We start from the raw sequence: 26,755 nt of genomic DNA, 5'->3' as shown, positions 1-26,755 counted from the left end.
AGACTTGATTAACAATTGCTTAGAACAGCAGTTGGCAAATAATGACTTCACTATTCTTTGTAGGAGCTTTCAGACTATCACAAATTATAAAAATAAGTCTCCAAGTGCTATCTGTGACTCATCTCCGTCAGGTAGACGGAAAAGGTTTTAATTTAGGCTTGAAAAACAGAGGCTCAATGATGATCATAGCTCATGTGTCCTGATGAGTTCTTCACATTCTACTGCCTCATTGCCTTCTTTGTTTCCCTCCTCCTTTCTGCCTCATACAGCACATGCTCAGCTCCCAGCCTGCTCCTCTCCTCTTTAGGCTCCTCTAATTATCAAAGAACAGGAAAGTCAGAAGCTCTTTACAAGGCAGAACTGCAGGACAGCTGCTGGGCCTGGCATGGTCTGGCCTGCCACATTGAAGCACAGTGCAGAGCAGTTAGCTCCAAAGCTCACTGGTGTATAGTATCTTAATCAGCCAGTAATTAATCAGTAAGCTCCTCACCTGCCTTAAACCTTGCATTATCGTTTCTGTTCCAAAGAAGCACAAAATAGCTTGTATCAATATCTTTTGACCAGTTGCTCTTACTTCTATCATACTGACGATTGTTGAGTATGTGATACTTCATTATTTCAAAACTGTTACAGATCCACATCTCTGTCCTTTACAGTTTGCATATAGGGCCAAGAGGTCAGTGTGTGATGCTGCCAGTGGATTCTCAGCTTTTTCACAGATCGAGAGCAGTGGGTGTGGCTTGGCTCTTATTTCTGACACTGTCTATTTGTGATTAGTGGTTCACCTCAAGGATGTGTGCTTTCCCATCACTCTGTTCCCTGTACACCAATGACCACAGCTACTCTTCCATCACACTCAGTTTGCAAATGACATCTCTCTTGCAGGACTCATTTCTAAAACTGATGAGACCATGAGACCCTGTACAGGAGGGAGGTCATTCAGTTGGTATCATGGTGCACTAACAACCACCTCATAAAAAGGGGATCTTAGAAAAAGTATTCTGAATCCTCCAAACCACTTGCAAAGTCAACCTAATGGGCAGTGATCAACCAAAATGAAACACAAACCAGTGGACACAAATGGAAAATATGGAGAAGTGTTTTTAAAACTAAGAAACAAAGAAGATGGTTACTCTGGTCTCCTTCAAGAAATGACTGGATGAGATCCTGGAATCAATTAACGTTTCTATGCTCTTATGCATTAGGTCTTTATTTATAGAAAGTGGTCAACATATAGTTTTATTATACTAATTTGGCTGTGCTAACCTTATTCTTGCTTTCATAAAAGCTGTTCTCAAAATTGAGCAATTCATATAATTTGTTGTACATACTGTACGTGTGTTAATTTTTTTTTTAGTTGAGTGAAATTGTTAAGGATTTGGATGTCTATCATTAGTGACAAGAACTCTCAAGCATCTTTAACCTCAGCTTTGGATTGATGCAGCAATGAGGAGAGTAAATAACCAAACTATCAGACAAGGGCAAGGTGAAGGCAAGCAATAAACGCAGGTTCTAGGAAGAATAATTATAAAATTTGTCTTTAAGCTCAAAGGAAATCACATTTTCTCAGGAGAACGTCTTCCAGTAAGTAACGACAGTTTAGAAATCTGTGCAAACACACTTCTGCTTTAAGCTTTGCAGCTGGACAAATAAAGCAAATTAATTACCACCCTGATTTCTCTTTCAGATAGAGTTATATACAGCTGATAATCATTACTCAATTAGTTCGTTAATCCCAGCACACAATCACCTACTTTTAGCTTTTGAAGATGCAGTAACCCTTTTTCTTTCCTTTATGGCTTTGGCTAATCAAGCTTTTTTTCTTGGTAAAATGCCAGCTTTTTATGCCAAATACAATAAAAGGCACAGGGCTCAATTTCACGAAATAAATTAATTGTCTGAGGCTGTCACATCCTTTCCATAAATAAGAGATTGTTTGGCCCATGGCTCAACTCAGATTTGAATGTAATGTGCTAAATGCCATCAGAATACACTAACCAAGGCAGGGTTATGTTATGGGACATAAAGCAGACTTTGAAGTTTTTTCCCAGTTTTGTCTCTGCAGAAAAGCGAGCACTGGAGAGTGCTTCATCAGACCAAATTAAGCTTAACCAATGGCTATTAGGGAAACGGCACAATACCACACTGTCATAGCACAGCTGAAAAATAAATGTTGAAATGATGAAAAACAAAGAAGGCGGATTATGAAGAAGAATAAAGGAAAGTTCCAGTAAGTCCAATTTACAGTACTTACAAATGAGCATGTTAGCATGTTCTGGTGAATTTGTTAGAAAAACAGAGCACTACGAAAACCAAATCTGCAGGTAATCAAAAGCCATATCTGAGGGCAGATGCCAAGATTTGTAATCTTGCACCGTCTTTCAGAGCTTTTACTAATCTGTTGCATGGTGTATAACTTCATGGAGCGGTGCAGTGGCTCTGTGGCTGAGGATCTGTGCCTGTGGCTGGAAGGTTGCCGGTTTGTATCCCGCGGCCGGCAGAGGAATCCTACTCCGTTGGGCCCCTGAGCAAGGCCCTTAACCCCCCAACTGCTCCAGGGGCACCGTATAAATGGCTGACCCTGCACTCTGACCCCCAGCTTCTCTCCCTGTCTGTGTGTCTCATGGAGAGCAAGCTGGGGTATGTGAAAAGACAAATTCCTAATGCAAGAAATTGTATATGGCCAATAAAGTGACCTGATCTTATTTAGATACTGTATACAGATACATCAAATTGGACAGATGCAAAAACAAGAGAAGTTACTATTTAACTAGAGGTTTGAGGGTTCAAATATTTACAAGGTAAGAAAATGAACTTGAAGCTCCTTCGTGCCACAGAATGAACCACAAGGCCACAGAATGGACTTTTTTACGTACTTCCATATACTGTATAAAGTATTTAAAATGACTCTGTTATTAAGATAATAGCTTAATATTCATAAGGGTCTTTATTAATTTCTGAAATAATCCTCTTATTTAAGTTTTCATTACAGCTTTTAATTTTTTAAAGTAAAATTCATTATGTTCTGCTAATCTGCAAAGTGGATGAAATTACTTAATTTCATATAATTCACTTTTGCAGGCAGAGCCTTTGAAATATACCCTTGTTACATTCATACTTTTTTAGGCATGTGTTCTTCATGCCTCTGTTGTCAAAGTCTTCTTTACACCTGGGATAACAGAAGAGTAGGTTTTGAGGTTTGCATTTAAAGTGTGTGTGAAGGCCATACCGAGCTTGATTATGGAAACAAAATCCTGGTGTCTGAAAGTAGATTAATATTTTATTGCTTTGCATTTCTTCAATAGAATTACAGATGCGATATCACTATTGTGTAACTGAATCTGACTGGAATGTGGTCACTGTTTTGAAAGCAGCCCACAGCAGGTCAGTCAATCCAAAACAATGACAAGTTTTGTACCTTAACTCACTCTCCCATTGATCTTGTTATAGACAGTAATATCAGATGTGGAAAAAATGCAAGCATCACTTTATATATATACTTTAAAAACATATGTTCCACAATTGCTGAAACATGTGCATTTATTACTTTAGAAATACATCCTTGTGCCAAGCCATTTGATCCCATACTACTGACCTTATGTTGGCCTCTGTGTAACTGCCCCGAATATCACTAGCACAGTCAAGAGGCTTTTAAATGAAACATAATCTCGTCTGCATCCGATCTGACCACTGTGGTGTGTGCAAGCAGGCTCTGCACCAGTATCCTTTTCTCCTGTGTTCAATATCACTCACTGCAGGATGCTGTTTCTGCAACAGGTGTATGAGGAGCTGTAATTTCCCTCAACATTGCATTTTGTCCTGGCAATTACCTTTTCTTTCCTTATTCTGACGCTATATTATTTCTTTCATCAGTCCTGAGCATACACTAATTACAGAGGTCATTAAAAATCCATTTAGCTTTTATCATATTAGGCAAGCATTTAGGTCTCTTCATTTTGGCATTTGACATTCAGAAATCAGGTATTTCTTTTTTGAGTGTATGACCCCATTTGTTGTGGAGCTGCTGCCAGATTCGAAAGTAAAAATTGCATAACTCCACCACTGCCATTCAGTAATCCTGGATCATGCTGGTGAACTGGGAGGGATGTCTGTGGCTTCCTGTAATGGCAGCAAGCATTTCAATGGCACATCTCACATCTCTCAGATTCCCCAACCAGATCAAAAATAAGGTTCAATCGAATTCAAGATGCAGAAAGTAAGAAAGACTCGTTGTTACATTGAAAAAATAAAACAAAAATACAGTAAGCATACAGTAAATGGATAGTACTTACATCATAAATGCATATATATTTACGACCTGTATGCATTAATGAGGTTTTCAGTTATTTGTTTTTACTTTTTGCAGCTTTTTATTATACGGATTTGAATAATATTCACATTCACATTCACATTATTAAACAGCATAATGTGCAAAATATAATGCATCACACGTACATTAAAATAAATACAAAACATACTACTAGACCATACTTTTATTCATTTCAAAAGTCTTATTAAAACCCAGTTTATATAAAAAAGACATAAACTCCATAAACAGTTAAAGTTTTAAGCAAGTGAAGCACATAAAATGTTAATTCTTATTTATGCTTTATATTGCACAAAATTAACAGGAATAATACTGATATAGGAGTAGGAAAACTAGACCTAATTTTCCTGCTTGGAGAATTCGAAAGCCTTGACAAAGTCAGTATTGATCTGCTATATTTCACTTGCAATTATGAAACCTTACATCTTCGTGACATGCTTTTTTTCTAAAAATATATGTACATATGCATTCTACATCGCAATGACATTTTAAAAATAATCTACCTGTAAATGCGTAGCAAGAATACACAAGAGAGCCCATTCCTTAAGGAGGATGCGCACAATACTGTTTTTGATTGTTTTGTATTTTACTGGTTTATTTGGATTTGTTTTAGTCTGCGGATCTGTAAGAGTGCCATTATAAAAAAGCGAAAAATAATAATTCTGCTTCACAAAAAGAACTTGAGAAAAAGCCTTTTCTTTCAGTGACTAATTAAAATGTAATATTCTCAGAAAATCAATAGGCACTGACCAAAATCAATACAGTGAGAGCCGGTGAGTGACACTTGAATGGCTCTGCCTGACAGGAAATGATCTTACTTGGCTAGGTCATCTCAGATGAAGAGCAGTGGCCCTCAAGTTTAACCACATGAAGTACTGAGCACAATCTGAGCACACCCCTGATAATTCTGGTTTCCATCTGAGGAAAAAAGAAAAACTCCTAAATCTTAGAGCTCCTCTAAGAGCAAAGAATGTTCTGAGTGCACTCAGGCTCTCTTACACAGTGCGTAGTTGACATGAATACCTATGGAAACTCAAAACATATTGGAAATTCAGAATAATTATAAGAATGTTTATACTAGTGTTCAAAATTTAACGACATAAAATTCAATTTGATTATTGGTTGTGCGTCTGACTTGTAATGTATGTAATGCATAAATACTAAAATAAAATATTGATTTATTCCTTTCTTAAATAAGCTAGAATACTGTACTTATAAATGGGAGCAGCCCACAAAGTATACACTAGAAACCGTAGCAGGTTATGGTAAGATAGGAAGCAAATAACAATATAGCTTCAGTTTTTCCAGGCATGCTGTAATGAGCCTGTCTCGGATTGCAGAGGGCGCTGGAAAGCTGAGGAGAAGCTAATTGACAGATGGGCACCGTGCTGAGGCTGGAAGGCCTGAAACTGGGTGGAAGAGGGTCTCAGGCCGGGATCTGGTGTCAGAAATGTTCTTTACTTCATTTGCCATGCAAACACACTGCAGGTCTCTGTTCGTCAGCTCTGAATTACATTCCATTAGCTGTGTCCCTCTTCCCAAGCTCCTCTCTAACATCCACACCTCAGGTCTAATATCCAGCCACAGCTGCTCGGGTTGCCTTCAGCTTCATTTGCACAGCCATTAGAACGGGCCAGAATACCAGTCCTTACAGACGAGCATGAGTCACCGTGAAGTCACTTGCAGTATGGCTCCTCTTAAAGCTTTGGCTACATCCCATTGATTACATTTTCTGAAGCCTGCCAGCAAAAGACTTTCTTCATACAGGAATTTGAAGTTTTTTTTCTCTTTATTATATAATTTTAAGTTTTCATCTTCCTTTCTTCAAATTAAGTAACTGGTTTAAGGATTAAATGCTGACTATAGCACAGACAAAGGTCATTTGTTTTATGCTATACTGGTGTCACAGACTGTTTTGAATTCCTGGTAAGTGGGTCTTACATTTAAAATAATTATAAGAATTGTTTAATTATTTATAATAATTATAGCAAAGATACAATGAGCAAGCCAGGATTATCATGAACACTGATCAAGAGTTCACAGAAAGCTTCATTTACAGTATCTTCATCACTGACCCTTGGTCAGTTGCCAACAAGGAGACATACTCCCTATTTACCACCTACAGAAAGAGATATGTTTGTACTGAGTGTGTTTTACCAGTATTCTCATGTTCTTGTTCACCTGCTTGACCTGAACAAGAAATGCTCTCACATTCAAAGCCCCTAATTTAAAAGCCATTACTCTGTTCTGCTCCATGGACCAAATCCAAATATTCTTAAAGGGGTGGTTTAATTTAATCATTAGTTTAACAAGCTCCCTACTTTCCAAATGATGATCCGCCGAATTCTGGGGGATTTGTTCTGGAAGGTGATCCAATAACTGGCTATGCACAAAAGGCAAGCATAGCCACACTCTGATTCGGTGTGGAATAATCATGGAAATTGCTTTGCATATTTAATCGCTGTGAAGAGAGTGAGAAAAAAACCACACAAAATACTTTTTTTAGAGATTAGTGTTTAACAAGAATGAGGTACTTTGCAACCAGCATGCCAATTGGACTGGTTTTAAAAGGTTAACAGTGTTTTAGGTAGGAAAAATAGCAATGTCAAAGCAATTTGCAGAACAACAAGTGTATGTTTTAAATCTCCCTTGAATATATTTTATAACAGCAATAATTAGTAATTTATTCAGGTTAAGGTTGCCAGTCATAAGATATTTAATGGCTTTATTTTATTCTGTTTTTGTGTCCCTCTGTTGTTTAAAATAATAATTTCTTTATTGGGTTTTAGAATTTTTGGACATTTAATGAATACAATTAAGAAGAGAACAGTTATGGCTAAATTAAGATGGTAAACTGTAAAACAATTAGATTCTCTTTAAGTTTCTGATATTTGCACTAGTTTATTTATCACTTCTTACTAGCCAGTTAAAAGAACCAGCACAGGCTGCAGTGAGGCTCAGTGCATAGCACAGGAGCCAGAAGGGCTCGGCTTCTCACTCCCCTTCACTGTCAAGCAGGCTCTGACAGCAATTGGGCATGTTCCCACACCAAGCCCAGCGGCCACAAAAACATCTGGAACTACCTGCAGATGATACCTGTAACCTTGATACACAATTGCTCAAATTATGCAGTACTGCATCTGTTATGTGAAGGTGGCCTCATACCTACAACTACAGGAGAGGAAGATGCCATTCCCTAACAGCAAAAGCAGTACAGCAACATGTGTCTTTCACCTAATTGCACATAACATTCTTTTGATGACTAAGCTCTTCAACCACTGAAAGTCCTTCAACCGACTGGAAAGAAAACCAGACAATGATTTCTCTATATATGGTACTTCCTTTTAATAAAGTTGTTTTCTATACTACTATAGTTGTTTACTATAGTCCGAGTAAACTGGAAAGTTTTGAAATTATTCCCATTAGCATCTATATATTCATGTTTGTTAGAAAAACAGTAATCTGGAACTTGTTCTTACTCACAAACCATACACTAAGGGATTAACCAACTGTTTTTGTTCCTTCTCTTAAGAAAAAAATGCTAATTACTGTGCCAGCCCCAGGAGAATAATGGCCAACCATAGTTTAGAAGAAAGGAGCAGAGACCAAAGACAAGGAGTAGAATAAGTCAATCAACTGCGCAGAAAAACAGTGGCCTCACAGGCCACCATCTGCTCCCAGCACAGACAGAACACCGAGCTGCAACAGCCCTCTCAGCCCTCCTCTCAGGCTCAGGAGGGCTGTTTTGTCCGAGTATGAAAACTTATTCTGAGTCTGTTTGGTTATTTCTACTCCCCAGCTGAACAAACAATGCGACGTTTTAATGTGGTACCTTGTTGGATGCATATTCATGAAGACAACTCTTGGCAGTGACATGAGTGCAGCAGGATGAAGCGTGCTTGTCGGAGTGTGTCACATTTCCAGACCAGCGAATTTTTTTGATTAAAGTCCCTTATCCGTTATATCATGCATATCCACTCTCTGATTAAAGTGATCTGGAGCTGACACTCACAATGTCAGTGTGAACTGAGAAACCCTTGTGGAACACATGCTCAGAATTTCTAATCATTAGAACTCTTTTATAAATAAATATATATTAATAAGGATTTGCCATATTGCTTTTTAAATGTAATTTTAATTTTTAAAATTAAAATTTTCTGTTTACTCCTTGAAGGATCTAAACGCTTACATTTTTCTAGGACATTTAATAAAAACAAAACAAAAATGTCAATTATTACACAATAATTACACAATAGCAGTTTTGAGTTGTCTAAATATATCAGTCTACATTAACCATTTCATTTTTGGCAGCTGGCTGGCTTCAAAATGCCCTCCCGCTGTGTGATTTAACTTCAGTGACTTTTGCATGAAATGATGCTGAATTCCTGAGTCAATATACAGTATGCTTAACATGTAAGTTTTTACTCATAATTTGGAATGTGGTGTTTACACTGTGAAAACTGAACTTACTTAAGAACTATTTTCAAAGAAATGTACAATCTCTTATTTCTTCTCCATTTTGATCATTCCTGGTAAACCAGAGAAAACTCAGATCTCGGTCACAGCCAATAATATCACAAAACTAAAATGATAGTTAACTGTTTGTTGTTTTTCATATATTTTTGTCTATTACTTTGCAGCTGTTTTAAAAGTACAGTATTCCTCTAACCTAATTTTGAATTTGTCTCAGTTTACTAATAGGTTTTCAAGAGAATATGCTCGCTCTCACACCTTAATTGACCAGCAGATGTTGCTTGTCCTTATGATAATGCCCTGGATATCAAGGGCATGATTTGTCATTCCTGATGGGGTAGGAAATGGTTAGTTCTGGAGCTCTGTTTAAGCTGACGCAACAAGAAATTTCAATGGAGCTCTCCTTTCCAGCTACCATCCTTTCCTGGTACATATCTACCTTTACTATGGCCTTTGCATTTTTACTTGTCCCCTACACCACTGTACTTTACAGGACAGCTCACATTGACCTTCAATATTGTCGCACGTGTATACTGTAGCGCCACCTCTCTGTCAGCAGTGTTCGTGCAGCCTGCAGTGACAAGTGCAATCTGTCGACAGGCTCACACTCTTGACAGCCCGGTGCTCAGCACACCTGCACACCTGCACAACCCTGCAGCCCACACCCTGCCTCTGATGTCAGTCTTCCAAACTCACACAGCCAGAAAGTTACAATGACTTTTCTCACTGAACTCTGTACCCTCACCTAAATGAAATTGAAACGAGTGAGAATTGGCTTTGCGCACATTGTAGTCTGCCGTGTGAATGTACATGCGTGTAATAAAATGAGCAAATATCACTATTCAATAAAAATAGAAATTAAAAACGTTCAGCGAACAGTGAATTTATGGAGTACCATAACACAATGAATCTTCTCAGTTCTGCTCCGTGTACAGTTGCAAGAATGTCTTGAATTAATTAACATTTCCAGCAGCCATGTATGTTCTATAGCAAAGCAGCAGCTCTTTAAAGCATTAAGTGTGTGCCCCTGAAATGAGTCCATTAAAAAGTTGCCAAGGGAGTGCACACTACCTGAATTTGTTAACATGTTTCACACTATATATAACATGAGTGTAATTAATGTATATGCTGTGGGATTACGAGCTGGCGACCTCTCAACTGGTGGAGCACTGGTGTCTAAAACAATAAATATAAAAACAAAAAGCCATACAAAACTCTTGAATTAAACAAGGTATATGCAAGGCATATATATACATTATGAATGTGTATCAGTCTTTGCTCTGGAAAACATTAAATACCAGCAATGCTTATTTTCTCCTTAAATTGCAAAAATGTTTTGAATGCAAAGACAACCTGACTGTTTGATTCATTTTCCCACATAACATGTATTTATTTTTCTCTGTGGCAAGCACAAAATACAAAAAAAAAACAATACATGTGCAGCTTTTGAAGCAAATTAAGAATCTGTAGTTGACACTTTAGATCAAGAAAAAAACAACAAGTTATTACAGATTTTAATAGCTAATCAAAATGGAGAAAACGACAAAAGGGTATAAATCCAATTTGGAGAAATAGGATCTCGTGTAAGTATTAGTTGTCAGCCTATGATCAAATAGTACAGACAGAAAACTACAGAGTGCTTGCCGGGAAAGAAATATAAAGTCCAGATTTAATTCTGATACCAAGAAATAGAATTTCAAAGCTGGATGTCTTATCGTTGGCATGTCCCTTTGCAGAACTGATTTCCCTAGCAAAAGCCTGTCAGCGCCATTATGTTGTACATGGAACCAATTTACTGCAACAGCTAAACAGGGTTACTGGAGCCCTTGTACCCCTAAATGTTTGAAGTTATCAAAGACGAAAAATAGCATTTTGAATGTTTGGGGAATGGAAGGCTGTAATTGAAAAGTATCAATCAAAAACAAGGCAAGGGCCAGGAGGGGAAGCTATTATGTTAACCCACTCCCGATGCCGAGAGGCCAAATGCATTCCTTTGTATTAGTAATGCCCTCATGCTTCCTAGCCCTAAGCCTTAAGCTGTGGTTCTGAAAATGTATCTCTGGACCAAGCTCTTGGATTATCAAATGGAGCATACAGTCATTACAGGACTGTTTTGTGATGGTATCTCAAAAGAAAAATAAAGTATGCTGGCCAGATGTTTGCAATTTCTATACATGAGTAATGAAGACCTCGTAGTTTATAACAGTTTTTTTTTTCTCTGGGATTTCACCAACCTATTCTGTTTATTTTCTACATAGTTCACTCAAGGTGTTATGTGTATTCTTTCGCAGATATACAACCCAGACTCTGTTCTTCCTCAAAAGCAAACATACAGTACAGTAAATGATGGTGAGAAATTATTCTGTCCTGTACATCTCTTCTGCCTTGACTTGTGCTCCTGTTTGTACAACATTCCCCCAAATCGATCCAGTGTCCTCCTTGGCTGTTCCTTGGAGAACTGTGTTTATTTAAAGGGAGGAATAAAGATACTTCATGAATACTGAAGAATTATGCTGTTGAATACAGCTTCTGTTCTGTGTAACAGCACTTCTACTCAATAGAAACGTTTAAAAAGTGTTGCCTTACCTTCTCAGTACTAAGCAGAACAAATGGAGAACTGAAAGTGAATTAAAAAAATCAACAGTGATCTGAAGCCCAATTCTCCAAGCACTGTGCCATGGAACTGCAGTTCGAGTTCTGCCTTCCCATCAGTCTGAATGGAAAATATTCTCTGTATATCTCTATACAGAGAATTTATGTAGTCATTTGAATTTATTTAACACTTGATATTAGGGTGATATTCCTTACATCTTGGGCCGTATAAAATAAAACATATTTTGGAATCCCTAAAAGCAAAGAGCTTGACGGCGTGATGATTAGTACTGCTGCCTCCCCATGCTCAGGTCCTGGGTTTGATCCCTGCCCACCTTCCAGGACAGGCTGGCTACATGAACTGCTGTGCTGTGGGTCTTGCACCGGCCAGGTGAGCTGTCCAGCGTGTAGACCTGCCTCCTCCTGCAGCATCTGCGACAGGTTCCAGCCTGCCGCCACACTGACCAGGGGTAAGCAGCTTTCTGATCAAGGATGGATGGATGATCAAAAGTTTTATTTCCTCTTTTCACAAAGTAAGGATTTGCTGCAATTCCTGAAATCCTCTTATATAGCAAACCTCTTGTTTTTTTATGGACTTAGAATAAATTCAGAAGTGCATTAACATGTAAAAAGTAAAACTGACATACAGCCACTGGTTTCAGAATATAGCCTTTAGTTAGCAAGGCCCTTGTATCAAGGTCAAATAAATCAGCCAGAATTACAGATTCTTTTTGTTTCACACAATCTGTGAGTTTCCATATATTACAATAAATTGATTTAGTATTTTTTATCCTAGAGAAGTGTATTTCCTCTGTCCAAAAGAAATTAATTAAGCAACTTTTCCTAATAAACTATGGCTATAAGACAATACCCTTTATATTTTTTTAGTTCTGACCTTTATTTTAAATTGTCACTGACAGACAATTTATTACTTGAAAACAATTTCCATAAAGACTAACATTTCATTAATAAAAGTGTACATACAGTATAAACTGCACTTTTTTTTATCTTTTCCCTGCAGGGGTATTCTGGAATTGTCATTTCACCTTCTTTCAATTAATGTGCTCTTTTTTAAATCCTACCTGTTGTTTACAGTGCAATGCAATGGGAGTTTGCTGGTATATAACTAAGCTACCATTCAGTAGCTTATTAATAACTGTTTGAAAGTTATTGTTGAGAATTTTATAAACATATCTGTTTGCCTTGGATACCTAATTGAATTGGCAAGTTACAGTATATTGTTCGTAATAGCAATTTCACTTGAACTATCCAGAAATGTCAAACACAAACTTATTAAATTCCTTCAGAATTGGATTTGTAACCCTCATAATTATTCGTATGTTAATGTAAGTGGCCTTTCACTTAAACCAAATGTCCACCACGCAAAATAGGAGAAGATATGAACACAGAAAAATAATATTTTTATACTTAGGGAAAGCAACATAGGTGTTACTAAAATATATTATTAATTAAAATAAGGAATTAAATAAGACCAGAAGAAATGCCCATGGAGGATTGTATTTCTGGCTCACGTATTCAAAACAAAGGTGGTTTTATGAAACTGGTACTTTAGTGATCTATCTGTCTGTCTGTCGTACTTTTTTGCCTCCTTTTAGGTCTATCTATCAATCTTTCCATTCAATGCCTGTGTTTCAATATGAGCCCATTTCCCCTTGCACAAAACAGCACCAGCTAGGTTTTTAATTCAAATTTCATTTCCACTGCTCCGGACTGTAAGCTCACTCAGCAGTCACTGGAGTCTAAAGCGACTCTGGGGACCCCTCTCACAGTTCTATATGCAAATAACTCTGCACCTGGGCAGTGGAGCGGGCCTGCTGAGAGGTTACTTATGCAAATCTGATTGACTGAGAGCATATTGCTGAAGAACACACGCAGGCCTGAGATACCACCAGCTATATTTCATGGGGCAGCCACGTTCCTGCAGAAGGAAGAAAAAAAGAGGAGAGGAAATGCCAGCCATTTTAAATGCCAGCAGTTAGATGAACATTGCTTCTACCTTAACATCCCCAGCGCTTCCAAAACAGCTTTTCAATATTTCGGGCCTGGTGATAAAACAGCGCATGTTTCGTCTGGAGCGCGAGCTTGGTTCCATGAGGTGTCCCAACGTGCCCCATGCCATCCGCTCAGCGGCAAGGCAGAGCTAACACCCTTCTCCTGCCTGATGTTTGCTGCTGGAACACAATCCTGACAACTGACATTAATAATCACTTCAGTGCCGAGACTTTCCTGCATTTGATTTCTATTTTTGCCCTTTACACCAGAAAGAATTAGGCTCCTCGGTGCTTTCTCTTTGTTTCTGAATGAATGCTCCTGGGAATTCCAAGTTTCTTTGTTGAAGTGATAAGCGAAATATTATGAAACCTTCCAAGACTCCTGCACATATTCAGAATGATGGCTGCCTTCTTAGCAAGTCAAGGTGGAATCTATCATTTGGTTGAGTGAAGTTGTAATGTAAACTTTATTGTATTAAATGGAAGTTTAATAAAAATTAAAATGACTGTTCTCCAAGTTTTAACGTGCTTCAAAATATTTCAACTGCAAAAATAATTACTATCCAAAATCAAGCAAGGGAAACCAGTTAGAAAGGAGAGCAAACTAACCACTATGGTGGGATTTAAAAAAACTCTCCTAAAAAAGGCAGATATAAATCAGATCACAACTGCTCCAAACCGATTGCCTGCTTGTATACAAAAAGACTGCACACATACACTTACGGCCCGGAGTAACTATCACAGATTCAAGTTAAGTTATGTATTCCTTATAATAGAGTTGGTCCTTTCTATTATCTCCTGCCCCCTCCAGGGCAACATTTGAACTGCACTTAGGGACTACAGGCTGATGAATTGTGATGGGACATAGTAGTCATTTATCCTATTGTGTCTCCTCCTTCACCCAGGAAAATACTTAGAATTAAGAGGAGGCCATTAAGCCCATCTGACTTGTTCGGAAGTTAGTTTCTTCTTGAAGTTTTTTCTAGTTAGGATCTCATCAAGCTTTTTCCTGAAGGAAGCCGGGCTACTAGCTTCAACAACATGGCTGGGTAGCTTGTGGCATACTCATACAATCTATACAATTTGATTGAATTCTAGAGGCATGCTTGTCATCTTTCGCAGCATGGAAATGAACCAAGTCACATAAGATGCATTTTTATCTAGCTCTGTACATGCTCGTAACTGATCTTATATCTCCGCTCTGTGGTCCTTGCTAGTATGCAGAGCCCTGTAAGCATTAAAGAACTAATGTGTTTCTATTCTAATATTGCAGATTCCCTTCCTCTTAAAAAATAACCATTATTTTGACATACTGTATATCTACCATATGTACTGTATGTTCCAAACCTTCTAGTGTTGTACTTGTTCACTACATTTCACTATTATTACAACGAGGCGTGAAAGCTGCAAGTTCATAGATGTTCATGTTTCAAATTTAAAATGTTTCATTATTTCTGCAATTCTTTTTTAAATTGTGTTGACAGAAATTGCCATTAAATCAAACAAGAGAGAGGTGATTGTTTTCCCATATCATGAGCCTGCATGCTTTCCAGAGCTACCTCTTACTAATATGCCAACACCGGTGATGGACGAAATCTGTGAAAGCCTGGGAAATGAGTCTGACTCAGGGGATGAGCTATAGAATTCCTTAAGTCAATTGCAGTTCTTACTGAATGTGTGCAAATCAACATTCAGAAGGAGCAGGGGATCTATCAAGAGATATATGGAGACTGACACATTTCTGATTCAAAAGAGATCCAAATCAATCACCAGTCTAAAATCAATATAGCACTGAATTTTCTGCAGTTTCCAGTAAAGTTGGATTTCATAATTCCTGGGTTTCACATGGCTTTGTGAAAGATCAATGAGTTGCACAATATATATTTGCAATCAATGACCACTTTGCAGGATTCTACACAGATCATTTGCTTCAGAAAGAAGTCTAAAGCTATTTTCAGTTCATTGGTAAGCAGTTACTGTACTTAATGATAATGTTAAAAGGATTACAGGCAGGTCTTAATGATGCTGTCACATGGTATTTTTGAATATCAGTATTGATTTAACTAATTTCTGTAATGCCTGTCATTATGTTTTGGATCATTCATATGATCTAGAAAACAGCATATTTAATTTGTTGTTTTAATAGATACTCATCCATGCACTGTATGATAAGATGTCAATTTATTCTTCAATGTGTAACATAAAGTGACAAATGGATTCTGACATATGAATTTAACAGATCAAAATTATTACATATTCCAAAATGATGGAAGGGGGCGAATCTGAACACTCATAACTGACTCAAACGAATAAGACAGAAAAGCAGGTCTGAATTATAAATTATAAATCATTGTGAAATCATTATCCTGTTGAGACTATTTACAATTAACATCTTATAACCACTGTTACTGCGACTATGTGCTGACTATGGAACACTGTATAAACAGTATATAGGAAGCCCTGTTTTTATTCAGAAACAGAAACATAATTACCAATTACAAAATGATTACAACTTAATGTGAATATGATACTCTGATAGGCCTTTTAAACTTTTAAATACATTTTAAACACAAAAACAAAATAGGACCCCCCCTCAAAGAAAACGCATTGTGATACATAATCAGCTGCGCTAAAATGTTAGAACTCACATCCTCATCACCTCCTGAGTCTGAAATGACAGAAAGTGGGTCAACTCATGTGTGGTAAGAAATTTGTACTTGCATGTGAGGAGGTAATTTTTGCATACATTAAAGCTGCAGAAGTTGGATGGTTTACATGAAACTGTGGCTCACTAAAACATAGGATGCAATTTGGGAATGTTGCTGGTAGGAATATTGGAACATGAAGTCACTACAGGTTTCAGGACGCATGCACTATTAATGGGATTAGAGCACCACTCTCAACAGGCTGGAATCAACCTCGATAAACCTAGATAGACGTAGTCAACAATGTGCACCATCGGGTTTAGCTAAAAAAACAGCAACATTCAGATGAGCAAACAGAAACTGAAGCACCACACTACTCCAACATAACTTGGACTGTCACTGACCCTTCAAGAGAACTTAAAGACAACAGCAGCCAAGACCATCTGATCTTAAACTTGCTGGTACAAGATAGAGCACTTGTCAATCTCAGCAGCAGAGTACTGTACTATGCCCCTGTGTGGTCAAGATCATCACACACTCACAGAGCAGACACGCGGCTGAATGCCACCATGTGCATCGTTATCCTACCCTCCACCCCACTCTCCCGGTTCCCTCTCAGCAAACATCACTCCTCCACACATCCGTCGACTCACAATCACCCACAAAATACTCAAAAAGGTCCAAAACGGTCCACACCTGCCACTACATGAGGCATATTTTATGCATTAAGGCCTGCCTTCAAGAAAACCAATCTGGAAACATCCTCCCCTGCAAGACTTCACCACAGACTCCACCTGAAATCAAGAATGGGAATCACAGGGCCTAAAAAACAAGCACCTCATCACAAGCCCCATCTGAGAACCCCCTGGCTTTCTCCATTCAAGGAGAGAGCGACCCACTCTGAATCACATTAGGACTGGTCACAGTCTATGTCTTGCTAACCAGTATAGATAGGTAATTAGTGCAGCCTTCTTTGTGCCTGTGGTTTGGACCAAACTATCAGCACATCCTAGAGGACAGCCCAATCAACAGACTCAGCTGGACCAGACGCTATCACCTGCCTCAGGGACTTTGTATTCTCTAAGTAAATATCAGCCGGTTTGGTTCCAGACAGCCACAGCTACTGTATAGGTGCTAACATGAGTGCACATCATAGAAGGGCCTGCCCTGGAGCCTGATTGAGGACATTAGAGGATGCCAAGCTCCCAGTATCCAGCAGGCATTCCTAAATAGCAAAGAGGCAATTCAGTGTCCAAGAGCTCCACAGCTACAGTTGCACATCAACTCCTTCAATACTCACAGAATTTACTCTTACTGCTTAACCCTGTTCTTTTGGTGGTGGTACCACACATGTATACGAGTGAAATCAAAACCTTTCAAAGGCTACACAGATTTTTGAGTGGTAGCAATTTTATTGTGGTGGGGGAAGGAGGGGGCACTGGCTTTGTTTCAGTCTACAATGCTTTCACAGCCCATTATTGTGGCTCACTCCCAAGATCAGTCTTCCATTCATTTCTAAAGCAACACTGGAGACTCCCGTGAGTAAATCAATGCAATCCATTCATCTTTCATCATGATAACACTCATCCCCTTATGGCACAGGTCACTCAAGGCTTTCTGCTTCCATCTGGGGTCAGTGTCATCAACTGTCCCACTGTTGTGCCAGACCTTTACCTGTGCTGGACTGCTGTGAGGCAGGTTGAGGAAATGGGGGTGGCGGTCTTGAGCTGCCAAATAGCTTTACTGAACTTGTAGTTCAGAGGCTGAAGAAATGTCTCTGTGCTCCCTGTGTAACATCTCTTGCATGTTGTACTCCAGACACACCAGATGCTTATCACTTGCCCAAGGAACCTGTACAACATCTATCTCATCAGAAACGTCTTTACCAATGATTGAATCGCAGTAATCAAAATTTAATCACAAGACTGTGTATAATAAAGCAGTTTTCAAGTTCATACTGTGTGAGCTATGTATAAAAAGTTGTCCTTTCTTAGCAGGATTTCAAGAGCATTTGAAGGAGCCTTCACAAATATTTTTTTTCTTCCAGTGTGTTTATATACAAAGACAGGGAAAAGGGTGAGCGAGACTCTCATACATACATCTCATACAGTACAACACTAATAAGAACATACTTTTTCAGTTTATTTCATGCCCCAGGATCATTTTAAAATACAACAATAAACACACTTACCTAATTTAAGTTTGCAAGAAATTTATGATCTCACCCTGAGTAGATACCCCAATGTTCAAAGAGTACTGTGGCGTTAAAAGAATCAGGCCATTTATTCACACTGTCAAGAACTTTCAGGCCTAAATGAGTCTAATAACTTGTCATTTTCACAGTCTTTTAGTTTTGAAAGTGCTCAAGCACAATACAAAAAGAAAAATGTATACACCACTTCCATTTAATAAGTGCACTTGTGTAATCTTTTTCAAGTAATTTTTATTGCAGTATTCCAGTTCAAACAAACCCATGCAGCTCAACTGTGCAGTATCGTTTGATGAGATTAGCTGATTCGTCTCTCACTGCAGTTTGACTTTACATCTGCTACTAGCTGACTGTTTAGGCTGCCTGTAAGGCTATCTTTTTAATTTCACTCTTCTTCCCACCCCCACCCCCCCAAAAAATGAAATAGTGGCCATATGACATACAGAGACTAGCCAAAGGGGTCACATATGTGGACCCTGGGAAAGGTCAGGTTTAATCCCACCCCTATAATGCCCCACTGCATCTCTCTCAGACAGCTGAGCAACAAAAGGGTCTGTGGATCAGTGACTGACAGAATTTCTAATTGTATCCACTCATTCATGACAATTTGATTAAAATATTACGCCAAAGTCTCGCCCCCTGTTTGTTTCATTCCTCCAAATCTAATTTTGATTTAAAAAAGAGAGATTACCTCCACAAGCATGACTGAGGATGCTATTAACTTCTACTTAATCTTTATTACTGATGTGATTTTAACATATGTATGGCTTTCGTCTCGCTCCTATTGTTTTCTTCCAATTTTTTCCAGAGCAGTGTCTACTAAAATACAGGAGAAACAACCATTTACTGGAGACCTGACGCACCGTCACAGAGAAGTGGGAATGTGAACTGGAGACGGAATGTCAGATGGATTTTGACTCATTTTAATAATCTGAAAACCACAGAGAAATAAACATTAGTCCAAGATCCCATCTACATCTGCTAGGTGGTGTTAACCATTTTGTTAATAGATTAAAAATGGGAACCAACACATTAGAAAACTGAGATAGACATATTTAATTCTAGCTACTAAATACAAATTTAGTTTTTTATGTTTTTTTTATTTGAGTTGATCAGTTAATGTACAGCAAATGTTTCTTTTTTTATGAAAGAATATCGGGCTAGTAAATTGCATATTAAGGGTGAAAGGAAAGGGTGATGCCACTGGATGTAATCGGCAGTGAGGGTGGCTGTGTTACCCCTTATCACCTTAGGGATTAGCTTGGCCTCTTAGCTTTTTGAATGATTTTGAGGGAGCTCTGCTAAGTTAGTTATGGAACCATCAGTGTTCCACAAAGCCAAGATAACACACTGTACCTGTAAGTCATTCCAGGAACTCATCCACACCCACAAGAAGAGTCTGTTTGCAGCTCCCGTTCTTGCTGACCGTGAGCACAAGCAAACCAACCTAATTTCAGTTTTGAGATATTCAAAGGACTTGCAGTGAAACTGCTTTATATAAAAGCAATATATGTTGAGTTAAATCAATACAGTAAATGAATCAGAAAAGTCTGAGTACAGTAAATCATAGTTGGACATATAATTAATTTATAATGTATTTAATTGCACAAGTAGAAATGTAAAACCAAGATGGTATGATGTTGAAACTAGAGAAAGTGAAATTAAGTGCTTCTTGTGTTTTGGGGAGCTGAATACAAAACACAAGGAGCACTATTTTTGGGGGCAGTGCGGTGGCTCTGTGGCTAAGGATCTGTGCCTGTGGCTGGAAGGTTGCAGGTTTGTATCCCGTGGCCGGCAGAGGACTGCTACTCCGTTGGGCCCCTGAGCAAGGCCCTTAACCCCAACTACTCTAGGGGTGCTGTATAAATGGCTGACCCTGTGCTCTGACCCCCAGCTTCTCTCCCTGTTTGTGCGTCTCATGGAGAGCAAGCTGGGGTATGCGAAAAGACAAATTCCTGATATGAGGAATTGTATATGGCCAATAAAGTGATCTTATCTTATCTTACAAGCCATGTCAGTCAATGCCTGTCAATAGAATTCAGGTCAAGACATAGAAAGGATTCATAATGTTTTTAACAGTAAGACCTAAGGAGCTGTATGGAGCTCCTAGGGCCTCACCTTACAAAATTAGCCTGATTAGTGTTTTAACAATTATGTGACTGAGGATGCTGACTTTGGTAACTTACCAAATCTTGCTCCACAAAGGGAAGTGAGCATTTTAAGAAAGCACCACAGGAAACTAAGATGTTGTTGTCTGAATATTTGTAGCCTTACTGTTAGTAATTACATTAGGGATTTATCACCTACAGAGATAAAAATGTGATATATTCAGGCATTCAATTAAACAATTATACCAACCTCACCATCCATCTAACACTGATGTGTTGGCAAAAAGTGTAAAGTCCAACAAGGTTCATTTTTAACTAAAACATTTGCTTCAAATAAGCTGTGTGTTCAAGCACATGAAATGAAAGATTGAGCTACGTACTGTATCACAGGTGTCTTTTCAGATACGGGCGTGAGTTCAGCTTTTGTAAGACAGGAGTTTTGTCCTTGTTTTAGGTCACCAATTCAATTAGAATCTGCACCTTTAAGATGATAATAAATCTTGCAAGAGCCACCCCCATCTCCCCACTAACACCCTCTCGCTGCGTGTCTTTCCCCTAAAAGAAAAATATTGTAATGTAATGGTGAAGGGGGGGGGATCTAGCACAGCGGATTTGAAAAAAAATACATGTATCATTCACCTGATTTGAATTGTAGCTCCCTTTTTGAACCTCTGCCAATTCATTTTGTACATTAAAAATTGGTCAGGGATGATAAGATTCCATTTTCATGGTTGGCAATGCAGAACTGGCGAAAGAATACAATTACAGACCCCAGAGTAAACTCTCCGAATGTCAACTTGATGTAAATGATCAAGAGCCGACACACAAAAGAACTTCAACTTGCTTTAGTCTCTTTCACTCCGCTGAGAGACCCTTTTCACCTTAACAGCTTTGCTCCTACCGCAGTGTTCAGAGTACTGGTTATGTAAACTGGGATTTTAGGCTCAGTCTGGTCTGAATAGGAATTACAGCTATCAAACGCAGGTCATTCTGACCCCTGTGTATAGACACATAAACATATTTTTTCTCTAAATCCAAACCTATGAAACGAAATGTCAAAATAATACATCTGTAAAAAAACATTAGTGTCCTGTTGTAACAAAAATATCAGCATACCCTTAAATGCATATACTGACACAGACAAATTCCCTAGATATTGATGTTTTTATACAGTCTCAGGGCTGTTGTACTATAACTGCAAATTCACAAACACACATATATGAATACAAAACAATATTATTATAAGCATGCTATCCTGACAACGTCTTCATTGAGACCATTCAGAAAGTCACACCTTCCAGATGTGCCACAGCGGAAATACACATTTAAATTCTCAAACAAGAGATGCTTGTGTGAATCGTGAGAATCAACACTGTGTATAAAAAGTATTACCATCCCTAATTGACTCTGGTGGTTTTTCCTTTTGCTTTATATATAACACACACATAATGTTTGACGCTTTTCTGTGTGCACATGAATTAGGATAATTACCAAGAATAAAAACGGCCAGTTTGTTATTTTATTGGTGAATTGCTTGATTTCTAAAGAGAGGAAAATATCACTTAGCTAGAAATTATATTACTGCATGCCCACATTTCTGCTCATGCCTCCGCAGCTAGAAAATTGCTTTAACTTTACAGTAGCCTGAATAATCTGTAATCTTAAAATTGATCAGAAATAATGACAAAAGTGAGCAGATTAACAGCATAGGCATGTTTATGTTTTATATTTGTATACATTCCAAATTGAGCCCTCTTCATTATTGCAAACACAAATCTTTTGTCCCCTCTGTCACTTTTAACCTACAATTATGCCCTATCCACTGTGACTTCACCTTTTGGAATTGGGCAAAGAGAGCAGCTGGGTGGTTCAACACCTACTAATTAAGGGTTGTGTCAGTGGTGTACTATTAGACACTATCAGTCTTTATCTCCTTTTCACCTCTTACTCCAGCTTCAGAGCTCATGGCATTTAAATCTTGCTTTGCATATTTTCTCACTCCCAAGATAAGTAACTATTTGATGCATATGATAACAAAACATTTATAAAAAAGTGACCACAAAACATTCTGAAAAAGGAAGAATCATTTACTTGTTTCGGTGTTATTAAGCTCACAAACAGCACAAATTATTTAACATGACACTGGAGGTGTAAAATGCTCAGGCAAGGGAATTACAGTCTGCAGATGCACGGCTGCAAGATTCTGCTTTTGAGCTGTGAGGCAGATATTCGAATGCGGGGAAGGTAAAGAGGCTCACAAGAGCTTAAATGCTTTAGCCGTCAATTAATGTTGCAGAGTGAACATTTCATACTTTACAGCATGAGTGAACTTTATTTTATATATATATATAGATTTTGTTTTGAACCAAGATAATGATTGCAAAGTTTAGAATAATCTGAATAATAAGGTGGTAATATCCAAATGCCAGCAGAGGGCGTTGTAAGGAAGTTACAGTCACACTGTTTAATCGCAGAAAAGCAGTGTCTGATGTTTTCGTCTATTCTTCATACGATCCTGGGGCTGTTGTAAAATATATGTGCGAGAATTACTTTAAATTAATATTAAAATGTTAGTTAAACAGATAAATACATGATCCCTTTGGTCAGACTGTTGTGGTTCCTTGCAGTACTAATGTAGTATGTATTTGTACCCTATTTGGACAAATAACACTTCAAATGTTTTACCAGTGTTTCCACTAGTTGATATAATCTTAGAGATTCTGCAGACCAGTGTGATGGGTCTACACACCTTGGTCATGACTGCATTGGTGCAGTTTGAAGACGTGGTACATATGCATGTCTGTGATTTAACATCCATCCTTCCATTTCTAATACCTTCTTTCAGTTCAGTGTTATGTCGGCGCACAGAGCCTGTTTTTGTTTTTGATGCTGTCGTGCTTATGTTTTGCTTGTTGTGTAACAGAACTAAGGTGCCTTAGTTTTTGCCATTCTCTGTGAGTTCTATGCACAATAAAGAGCAGACGTCTGCGAAACCTGTCCTCCTCAGTTTCCCATGGCATAACATTCAGGGTCATGGAGGAGCTGGAGCCTGTGCCAGCAAACAACGGGCACAAGGCAGGGTACACCATGGACAGGACGCCAGTCCAATGCAGGGCACACAGGCTCAAACACACACACACACTCACACCAGGGCCAACTTTCCCAGTAACCAGTTACCCTACAGTAGACATATGTTTATGGACTGTGGAAAGAAACCAAAGCACCCGGAGGAAACCCACACAAACACAGGGAGAACGTACAAACACCAGTCTACAGTGTGATTTAACATATTTCAATAAATATTGTATTTAATACAAAACATATGTTTTTCAGTATATTCTTGTTCTTGGTATGTAAAGCAAATCATCAAATTCCAAATGCAATTAGAAAACATCACATCCATAAACTTTGACAGCTTTTGCAGAGTGGAAATTAGGTTATACTCGGTGAAAGACCCACAGATCTCTGCAATGGCGATGAGCCGCCGATCTCTCACCTGGGTTGTGAGGCTGCCTCTGACACACATGCGGTATGGCATGTGAAGCCCTCTTCTCAGAATGACCACATGGCCATCGCTGAAAAAAAGACCGCTCAGGAAGCAGCCTGATTTGGCTAAACTGCAGTACTGACTGAAATGGATTGGAAGGGGTTACTTCATTATGCAGCAAATTAGAAAAATTCATAATTTATCATTACACCCAGCCGAAATGCCACCCAACTGAGCCTCACCCCTGTGAAAAACATCACGCGGAAAAAACTGTCAGAGCCATGCAGCAGCCAACGGGCAAAATTAATATGCAAATGTATGCAAGAAATTAAAAAGCAGAATTACACAGGCAAATGAGGTAGCTACACTTGAATTGTTAGGATTATGAATAATTACTGCGAATTTCCTGCTCCTAATATAACTTGTTTTTTGATAAACAAAGACTTAATTATCGAGATGCGCTGGAGAATTTCCGTGGCTCTCATTAATCTTCCAGAAAAAACAAGTCCCCTGTGCCCAGCAGTAATGAAGAGAGCGTGCCCTGAATCTGCAGAAAGATCAGAGGCACCAGGGTGCCAGGGTAGCAGAAATAAAATGACAGTGCCACTGTCCCTCACGCATACCCAAGAGTGTCATAACTTCTTCCGCTAACTATCAAAGGGACTTATTTATGCTGGCAACTGAGCCATAAGTCCAATTTACGAGGCCTGAAGCAGTTGAGAAATGATCTGTTGATGTGCTCTGGAAATGCCATTTTGTAGAGTCTCATGCTTGGTCCCCACTGATAGCGCATGTAATGGACCCTGAGTGGCTGGTAATAGATGGGAATTGGCAAACTGTGGTGAAGACCAGCAGGATGGAGCTTCAGGGTCCTGGGCCTTTGGTTGTGTGGCAAGCAAGGTCCGGCAGTGTTACTGGAAAACACCCCGTGGAATGTGCTGCAAAACAGATTCACTATGCAGATGGCTTTAATAGGCCCGGCAGGTAATGTTTATACCTCTGGGAAATCACTCATCTTCCAACCTTTAAAACACAAGACTGAAAGGCTGGAAAACGAAGGTGTCACAGCACTGGGAAAGTCAAAGCCAAGGGCAAAATTCCTTTGGGCCTTTAAGAAACTGGTTGTCCAGTCTCAAATGACGAGGTAAACCGATGATGAGTTTAACTGATTGCTGGTCAAATCTACTATTGCCAATTAAATAAACATTTCTATACTATGCGATATTATCTTCAGGCAGTGGATTCCTATCTGGAAAAGGATTTAACATTATGAAGTCTGATGAAGCAAATAAATACCACAGAAATGTTTATTAGATTAGAAAGGGAGGCAAAAACTGTCTCCAAATGAAAGAGAACTCAGATGTGTTCTACTGTAAAAACAATAACCTTCCTAATTTGCTCTCACCATTAAAATACTGCACTGTCAAGGAGCAGTGCTGAATATTATACACAAAAATCTCTAAGTGTAAAAATAGCAAATACTGTAGACCCAATTAAATGTAGAGGAAAACCAAGGCCTGCCTGTAACTGTTAGAAGACAAGATTCACCCACACTTAAAGGAATTATTGGCCTGATTCCTAATTGATTGAGGGCCCACTCACTCATGATTTTCCAGTGTTTTAGCAGAAAATGAGGTGTTGTGAACAGAATAGTCATAACCGAGAACCCAGAAATAGCTGGCTTCGCATTAAATATCTGGGTTTTAGGCAGTGAAAGCTAAAGACTGTTAGCACATCGATGGAAGTTTAGACAGCAAGCTGTGTTTTCCTGTCTCGTAAGGAAACACAGGATTGAATAAATAAATTATCCTTTGAAACCAGATTAAGGCTTGCCTTCCAGTAATGAAAATATATAGATAGCTTTATAGGTCAATACTGTGTGCTTTTATATTAATTAGACAGTATAAGTCTTCTTTGGAACAATAGTGGTCCGCAATTTTAAACAGCAAACCTTCTTTCTTGCAAATTCCACCTTTAAACTGTCAGGTTCCTTTGATGCTGTGATCAGTTGCTTTCAGGAAGCATTTCCTTCTGAAAACTGTTCTTTTTTGCATTCAATGATGTCTGAAGAGGGCATGATCAACATGAAAAGAAAAATATATCTTTAAGGAGAATGCAGTGCTGCATATTGTGATTGAATATATGATAACAAACCCCTTTGGATGTCAAAAAGTACGTTTTAAAGGAGAAAGTGTGAAAATTAAATGAAAAGAAACTGTATCATTTTGTTATGGACAAGAAGAAAGGATGTCATTGAATTTTCAAGAGTTTTGTTTTTTGATGTAATGCCTGACAGGCCTAAAAATCTCCATTGGGTTTCCAGCTTAGGAAGAGGCTGTTTCCAATGCTCAGGGACTCAGCATAAACAATGCTCATCTTTAGTACAGGTCTGTGCCATGATGAAAAATAATGGCCATCGAATCAACAAAGCCTAATGAAAGGCCTTTAGGAGAATAAACAAGGTCCCTCATGTTTTGAGCAGCCCAATGTGAAATGTCAGTTTAGTGACTGTGAAGTAGCCACAAGAGGTCACAGTGCCTCCAACATTAATAGGCTACTAAGACCCAATTAAGAAGGGGTGACCCAGAGGAAAACAGGCCTTTATCTTTTTCTCTGTGGGGATTCATTAACCATGAGATGTGGTGGATTGGTCTCAGAGGATACCTTGGACACACAAACATAAACACAGACCTTCCCCCCACTACAATTTCCACAACAACGAGGAGAGAAAATTAAAAGTTAAAATGTAAGTGTTTTTAGTTTTAATAAAGAGCATAACAGCAATCACATACAATTCAGAATTGCACCTAAATCCACGATCCCTTTCATTTTTACACCAGATGGCAGACCAGGATGGAGTGATGTAAATGAGGGTTATGGAATAATGTAGGCCATGCTCTGT

General features: G+C 38.6%; 1 long non-coding RNA gene across 2 annotated transcripts; it reads left to right on the top strand.

Moving 5' to 3' along the window:
• Window positions 1–745: 745 nt before the first annotated feature.
• On the top strand, window positions 746–14,111 carry LOC148652993 (uncharacterized). 2 transcript variants are annotated; one of them, XR_015941565.1, is made up of 5 exons: window positions 746–8,740; window positions 9,029–9,227; window positions 11,092–11,149; window positions 11,704–11,862; window positions 13,009–14,111. It is a non-coding gene; the product is annotated as an uncharacterized LOC148652993 (long non-coding RNA). The 2 variants fall into 2 exon arrangements; XR_015941564.1 differs by having other exon boundaries at window positions 746–9,227; window positions 13,009–14,053.
• Window positions 14,112–26,755: the final 12,644 nt, after the last annotated feature.

The sequence above is a fragment of the Lepisosteus platostomus genome, chromosome 10 (assembly GCF_059453375.1).
Source record: "Lepisosteus platostomus isolate fLepPlt1 chromosome 10, fLepPlt1.hap1, whole genome shotgun sequence".
Lineage (NCBI taxonomy): Eukaryota > Metazoa > Chordata > Actinopteri > Semionotiformes > Lepisosteidae > Lepisosteus > Lepisosteus platostomus.
Note: the sequence above shows the minus strand (reverse complement) of the source record. Positions and strands in the feature narration are given on the sequence as shown.